The sequence below is a fragment of the Aptenodytes forsteri genome, unplaced genomic scaffold (genome assembly GCF_000699145.1).
Source record: "Aptenodytes forsteri isolate BGI_AS27 unplaced genomic scaffold, ASM69914v1 Scaffold207, whole genome shotgun sequence".
Lineage (NCBI taxonomy): Eukaryota > Metazoa > Chordata > Aves > Sphenisciformes > Spheniscidae > Aptenodytes > Aptenodytes forsteri.
In genome coordinates, this window is record NW_008794836.1 from 2,656,755 (window position 1) to 2,664,245 (window position 7,491).

Genomic DNA, 7,491 nt, shown 5'->3' on the forward strand with positions numbered 1-7,491 from the left:
CTCACTGCGGGGGAGTGAGCGAGTGGCTGTGTGGTTCTTAATGCCGGCTGGGGTTAAACCACGACAAAGGGTTGTCAAGCACTGGAACAGGCTGCCCAGGTAAGTGGTTGAGTCGCCATCCCTGGAGGTATCTAAAAGACGTGTAAATGTGGTACTTAGGGGCATGGTTTAGTGGTGGACTTAGTAGTGTTAGGTTTACAGTTGGACTCGATGATCTTAATGGTCTTTTCCAACCTAAATGATTCTATGATTCTATGAAATGGGAATAAACTGTTAAATGAAACTGGTACATGGCATGCTTAGCCAAATGAGAGGAGGCTTTTCATGTAAAGGGTTGGAAGCAAAGAGTACGGAGAATGCTGTGCTACAGGATGCTCTGAGTACTAAAGTTATAAATGTGCAAAATATGAGAAACAAATGGGAAAATTCTGAGATGGGAAAATCCATCAAAGGCCCTAAATACAGAGATGCCACCTTCAGTTGAGGAAGTCTGTCTATTGCAAGCTCAGGGACTACTTGAGGAAATTATTTCCTCATAATTGTTTTGTTTACTTCCCCAGCTAATCTCTATAGTTTGTCACGAGAGGCAGCATACAGGGCTAGATGGGTTTTTGGTCTGATGCCTGTGGCTATTCTTGTGTATGTTTATTTTCTTATTTACATAGGTAAAAATTGTGGCCCCTAGCGCTCCTCTCCCAGCATTTTAGTAAATCTCAGTCTGATATAGGTAGTCTCCACAGGCTTCTCCTATTTCCAGTGGAAGGAAAGGCTTCAGCTCTAGTGAAGCTTGGTGTTAGTTCTGGAGTGAGAAGACACTTGAAACCATTCCCTGTCTTTTCACTGACAACAGGGGAAGCATAGAGGGTTTAGTTTCCTTGTGCTAATACACTCTCTGAATATCCACCATAGCACTTACCCAAATTGCTTACAATTTAATTTGAAGCAATGCGTAACGATTGACCGTAACAAACAAATAGGAGGAATGATGAGAAATGGAAGAACAGAGGCAACTGTAATAAAATCATTACATGGTTCAAAGTGACTTCTATCACTAGACTTGTGAGCAGAATGAAGCACTAAAAACAAAGCAGTATGAAATGCAACATTCCAGCATATTTGAAAGCACTGTGGGAATACTGACTCTTTCATTCAGATGTTGACTTTATGAAGGATGGTTATTTCTATGCTGAACCTCATAAAACAAAATGTTTTAAAATATTTGTCTGTTTTAGTTTTGTTATATTGCAAGGTCAATGTATTGTTGTTAAGGTCTAAAATGTTACCAAAACACCCATTTGGCTCTGAATGCTCCTTTCTTACTACAACAATGCTCAGCTCTATTGACTGGTGCTGCTGTTCTGCAGTCCTCAAAGAACAAAAAAATCTCAAGCAAATAGAAACCCCTTGAATAAACTTATTCTCTCATGCATTGTCAGACACTAAAAAAGCATTAAAAAAATAAACCACTAGATTTATAGAGCAGAGTTGCCCTCCTATGTATCGTTTCTCTGTGTGTGTGCGTGTATACATACATAAAGATCCCCAAAATGGTAGGAATGGCAATGTATGTTTGGGCTACCCTGTCTTTCTAATATGGAATTGAGAACTTTCTTTCCTTATAGCCCCAATGTCAAAGTAATTACTTTCAAATCTTCAAATTACATTTAATTATAGACTCTTGCTCACCACTTCACTCAGAAGAACTACACCAAACTGTCCTTTTAAGTTCTTTTTAGTTGTTTGAATGCTGTGTAACCTGCGAGTGGTTCTTCACTGCCCATTTGGGTTGAAGTTATATAGCGGAACTTCAGGAAATGGAAGCTTAAAGTGTGTTCCTTGTCCCTCATTATGGAGAAAAAAAAAGAAACACAGAAAAAAATTAAGTGAAAGCAAGTCTTAATACCCAGTCATAGGCAGAAAAAATATTTTATATGCAGATCTGTATGTATATAGTTACATATATAGATGAATATACAAGAAATCTGGAGTGGATTTCATAGATCTTAGGAACAAGGCGAAACAGCTGAGGCTTTATTGCTGCAGTTCAGCTTTGCTGAGCATTGCAAATATGGGATGTTGAAAGAAGAGCTAATAAGAGGATAGCTGTTGGCGTAAGAGGCTCACATTTATCAGCAGTTTCAATTAGAACTAGGTACCACATTAACAAAAGCTATAGCAAATGTGAGGATCAAAGAAGTGACTAGATTTACAATTACCTCTGTGCCACTGATGTGTTTATCAAACAATTCAGGTACAGTAACAAGTAAAAATACTAATGCAAAAGGAGCAGTCAGATCAAGTCTACCTCCCAAGCGAAGTGTACAAATATTAAATGAGAGAGGAAAGAATTAATAAGGGGTAAGAATGGAAAACTTGTGCAAGATGAAACCAAATGCCGTAATTTAGAGTCGCTGTTAAGATTCACAATGCAGGAGATGATGGAAAGAGTGTTATTATTAGGCGACATTAGGTCTTCACTTCTAGAAGCTAATCATAAATAGGTCTCTGTTCTTAAGCAGCAATCTAAGTGGAGAAAAAACTGATGGTACTAGCAAGAGATATTGGAACAGCAGGGAATGTAATTCCAACACCTAATTCCACGAAGATCAGAGAAAGTTCTACAAGGGATAACTCAGTGTTTGTGTCCATTTTGTTCAGAATATGAAAGATCGTTAAGTCATCTCTATTGAAAATGTCATTAGAGTGTAAGGCATGCAGCAGAGAAATCTGAATGTCAGTGAAATAAAGCATGAGAAAGATTTTCCTGGTGAGACATGAAGGTTGCCATCTGTAAGTCCTGTTTCTTCTTGCTTCTTCATTTGTCTTTGGAAGAGGGGGAGGAAAAAAAAATCCAATAGAATAGAAGATACTGGGTTATTTCAAAAGATGTTATGTGAACATTATACTATTGATATTTACTGGGGAAAAAATATTCACTTCTGTGGATCTTTCTGTGCCATCTGTGTGAGTCTTATTTGTAGGAGACAAGGAGATTTGTCAGTTGGGAGAGACTGGTCTGGAACTCTGATGTTACAGTAGGCTTTTTGGCAACTCCCCTTTGCTACAGAATGTGTATCGTTATCTACATTTATTACCTTGTTTGGATGACACTTTCAACTGGCTTCCCTTCAGCATGTCTTTAGTGCCAAAACACTTCCAAAAGAGACTTTCAGGTTGTGACAGGCTTGCCTGGCTTTCTTGGCCATGCATATGATATGATGATTTCCAACACAGATAAAAATGAATGGAGTAACTACATGCTGTTTGGAGATGTTTACAGCAAGTTGGACTGGCTGCTAGAGAGGAAATATGAATTTGGAGTGAAGCAGATAAACCTTCTAGGATGCATAATTAACAAATGGCATTCAGCTGAACTTGAACAAGTCCTAAGGCATGCCTTCTGGTTTGGGGAAAAAAAAAAAAAAATCATCATGAACAAATGATGTGGGGTAAACCTTATGAAATTTAGTAATCCAAAACTTTTTGAGACCAAAAGCTATTCAAATAGCTAAACTTTGGTATGTAGTACCAGTCTAGATAATCTAGGGTAACTGGCTTGGCCCCAAGCTGCTTGCCTCAAAAGGGAGCAGGTGTGCTGTAGCTCCTCTGTCATCTGCAACAGCCCTATGTGGGTGTCCTGGATACAGAACATATCTAAAATGGCATTACTCACAACCAGTAACAACAGAACTTAATAGTGAACATAGTACCAGTAATACAACAGAATTTAACAATAAGCCCGCAAATTCCTAGCTTATTTATGTCTTTTTTTGGTGTGATATTTAATAAGTAATTTGGCAATATTTTTTGACATAGTTTTTGTATGCTTTTTATGTAAGCTGCTAGAAATCAGGAGGACAGATCTGTAGATTCTGTTGTATCCATGTCATGAAGTTTCATGGAAACTGGGCAACCATAGTTTTAGATGGAGGTGTTCCTTATTCACAGTACAGTGGTGATAGTTTCACTGTGAAGACCTTGGAACAAAGGTTTTAATTTTACCATATAAACACAGCCTTAGTGAAGTTCAGATTTCAAAGATATCAGATGACCTTCAAGCTCGGATTCTAAGATTTTATCCTTGTCTGGTGTGATTTCTTCTTTAAACAAGCACATGTTCTAACTAGAGACCTCTTTTAAGCAGTCAGCAAAATGAAAAATCTTTATGGGATATGTTGAATTTTATTTACCTTGTCCTGGCAACATTTCAGCAACTGCCAGTTAAATTCAGCAAATCAGAGTTGAGACATTAATGAGACTTGCCAGAAAAGTCTTCAAGACTGCTGCAGAAGGTTGGGTTATATGTCTTGGCTTCCAACAGAGCAGTCACTGTACCAATGGGAGTGAAATTATCGTCACATGGGTCAGTGGCATGATACTGAAAATATGACCGCTTTTTCCTTAGGATATGAAGAGAGAAGTGTTCTTGTAAACCTGTGTGCATACAAGTAGATAAATACAGGGCACAAAGACCATAATCTGTTTGGGACCCAAATTTGTAAAAGGATTTTCCAAATTCACTAAGGAACTGCAGAGAATGTGGGAAGGAGAGATGGAAGGAAAGTAATTGCTGATATCATCAAAGCTACTTGGCAGGTGCTGATAGTAGGTAAGAACAGACCTATTTTTGAGCCTCCCGTTTTGAAAGGGCAAATACATTACTGCTACTGACTGCTACATCGACTTGTTTCAATTTATGCAGGTCAGTGTAAGTCACCCGGGCACTGAGGAAAGAGTTTCAAGATGGGGATTTTCTGACATTGTCATGGCAGAACCCTCAGTTTACTTCTGAAGTGTTTCTAGTTTTCACCTAAGACTTTGGTTTTCAGAGGCATACGTAATCCCCAGGGAGCCATGGCTCAGAAAAAGCACTGCAAAAATCAGTGTCTGTGGCACCCTTGATGTGGTAGAGTCATGAATGATTTTCAGAGGAGCGTCTGACTGGGTGGGTCGAAAGAGAGGGAAGGATATTATTTTATCAGAGGAATAGAGCTCATCTGCTATGTTTCCTCATACGGTAAGGAAAGAATTGAGACTGCAGTGGTACTTTGGTAGAACCTTGTTAGTACATTTTTCGTTCAAGGATGCTTCCATGTGAAAGCTATACAGACAGGAGAAAAAGTCTGGAAGAATAATCAGGCCCTCCTTTTCTCTATGAAAATACAGTCTGCATTATATTGTTTAGGAGTGTAAAATTGTCAGTCACTATAAATGTTGCTTTAGACTATTACATGTGTGTGTATGATCAGGTTTATAGTTAATCAATTATTAGGCAAAGAAAACACATAGTAGTAAAAGCAGCCTTGGTACTTGCCGGCCTTCTCTGGTAACATAACATAAAGTGCAGGTAGAAGCTGGAATTGTTTAGCGGCATTATGAAGTCTGGTTCCTCATTTGCCACTCACATTAGATTCCCTTTTGTATCATGCTAACCTTCCTTCTAACCTTCTCGCTTATTAGCAAGACTGGCCTCTTTGACTGAAGATGTGTGCTGTTGTTCATCCTACCTGGATTAGGATGTCTGTTCAGAATGGCCAGTATTTGCTTTTAAGAAGTTAAAATGTAGCGTAAACACTTTGCTCATATATTTTTGATGCTCTACTTCAGTCAGTAAACTTGTCTGTGTTTCTATATATGATTCTGGGTGCAGGGGGTCTGCCATCAACTCAAGATCAGGAAAATGACATAAAATTGGCTATGTACCTCTTAATATAATCCCAGAGCATTTTCTGCATGTTTATTCAAGCCAAAATGCTTGTATTAGAATCTCTCATTTTTATATGTCATTTCTATTCCTATAATTTTGTAGAAAAGCGTGAAAATCAAGGATGCCTGGACCTCACACTTCCGTAAGGCAAAGAAAATAACTCAAGGTTTCTTTCATAGATTGCGACCATTTTGAAATCTGAGTTTTCTCTAGATCATCATTAGTGAATTTTGAATACTTGAAATCAAATATATGATGAAGTTCTTATTAATATATGATTGCCTAGGATCAAACCTAAAGATCCACGTAGGGAGGGATGCAAAAACTTGTATGCTTCCCCATATTTTTTATTTTTTTTTTAATCTCAAATTCTTATCAGAGTCTGTTATTTCAGGCTTTGTTTATGGAAAATAAAAAATATGAAAGGAGCCCATATTGTAATGAAAAGCAACTATGTGAACAGATTAAAAGCTCTAGTTGTGGAAGGGGAAAAAAACTGCCTAAAAATGCATTCCCAACCCCCTCCCCAAAACTCTACAGTAGTGCATAGGAAATGCATTGCTATTATTTTTCCAATGTGTGGACCAATTTTGTATGGTTTTTTTTTTCCCCCATTCCAACATTGTAAAATATTAGTTTAGGATTTTTTTTTTTATTTTAAAGAGAAGGACATTTATAAATGCATTTTAGATGTTTGATAGAAAATGCTTATCTTGGAAACTGCTTTGTAAGTATTACTTCCGTCAAAATGTTAGCACACAAACTTACTTTTGTATTTTTCTGAGATTTTGCCTCTGCCAAGTTATTTGTGATTGTGTCCTGCATTCATGGAGGATTTTGATCAAACTCTTAAATATAGTTGCTCTTGTCTGTAAAAGGAAAGAATCAGGGTGTGGAGTTTGAACAGGCCAACAGTTTATTAGAGCTTACGCACATCAGTCACTTTTAGGTGCTCTTGGAATCTTTTAGCATCTGAAATAGAAAATTTTATTAACTGTCACAAGGAAATTATAAGAAAACATAATAAACTTACCTTTGTTTTCATGGGAGAACATTTACAATTTTATTTATAAATTGAAAAAGAAATTGATGTTCTCAAAACTCCTTTCAACTAGATCCCTATTTAAGACAACTTTAATATTTTGTGATGCCACAGGTGCTTTGCTGCTTCTGATTCATCAATGCATGACTAGGCTCTCTCCTCCCCTTTCTTTCTCTCCCTTCAAGAATTTTTATTCTGTTTATTTGAAACAGGTTATTTATTTCTCTATTTGCAGATTTCTCAACAGTGAATGGAAAAAAAATGACAGGATTCATGTCAGCTGCAGTGTTAGATGCCATTTGCTGTTCCCTGTCTAAGATTGAGAGACTCGCTACAAGAATAAGGATTTTGCAGCAATATTTGGGATCTATAGAAGTGAGATTTGTAACAATATTTCTGATGAAGATTAATGTTTGTCTTAGTTTGTGAGATGCAAGGAAATATAGTGAAGTACATTATCTTCTCAGCTTTGGTACACTACATAAGATACCACAGGGAAGGAGAAAAAGAGACTAAGGAAGCGATCAGTAAAATCAGTCTGAGACTGAAGGGGAAAGGGAGGCGTTTGGGAGTAGTAAACATCAAAATATAAGGATAGAAAAGCAGGGAGACAAGCTGCAGATGTTCTTTAAATTTCTTGTGTTCATTTTTCTCTCTACCTCATCCTTTCTATGCTGTTTTTTGCAACTTTATACTCCTTTTAGTTTGAAATATTTTCTAGCGATTTTTTTCAAAATCCTTT